We start from the raw sequence: 991 nt of genomic DNA on the forward strand, positions 1-991 counted from the left end.
TGCACAATATACCTCTAAATTACAGGCATTTCTACCCTGGGAGTTATATATCGTAAAATAAAGCATATATATTTCATTAATAAAAAGTTATCTTAATGCTCCCTCGGCGAATATATAAACCATTGCCATCTGCTAAAGAGAATATACAAATTCAATATAACGATCTACATTGAACGAGCCGTTACGTGTAATCAACGACAAAAATTTATGATCGCTGGAACGATAGACCTTTAAATAAATAAATGTAAAATAAATCAGGGTTTGCATAGAACTGTAAATCATACGTGAATATTATAAAAACTTGCATTGCTTTGAATTGGTACATCGTCTGATTGCATTTCACAGTGGCCTATTGTGTTGTATCCGCCGGTTTGTATTTATTTGTATTTACTACCACTGAACAAACATTTGAACAAATATGTCTGCATACTCTCATACCCACAATTTTGTGCAGATGCATGAAATAAAATGCGCATGTACACAAACACGTAAACCTAAATAAATATAACTGTATATTTGCTACGCGCATATGAAGTTCACATATGGGGGCGCGCGCACACACGAACACACAAACGAATACACACACACACACACACACACACACACACACACACACACACACACACACACACACACACACACTCACACACACATACACACTAACACACACACACACAAACACGCACACACACACACACACACACATACACACACACACATACACACACACACACACACACACACACACACACGTACACATACGAGTTGATAAGGAAGGTAAATAGAAAAGAGAGGACGGTAGAATCTAATTCAAAAATGATCAAAATTCTTATTTTTAACGATCAGATCCCAATCACACTGAAAAGTATGTGGCTCTGGTCCGTAGGGGTTAGGTTACTAAGGTTCCTTAAGTGCTAACTGTATATAAATGATGCAGTCAATACCCCAGTACGGGTAGAGAAAGAGGGAGGATATAGATACGCGTAGATAG

This window comes from Oratosquilla oratoria, chromosome 33, assembly GCF_046742065.1.
Source record: "Oratosquilla oratoria isolate Oo_2021 chromosome 33, ASM4674206v1, whole genome shotgun sequence".
NCBI classification, from domain to species: domain Eukaryota; kingdom Metazoa; phylum Arthropoda; class Malacostraca; order Stomatopoda; family Squillidae; genus Oratosquilla; species Oratosquilla oratoria.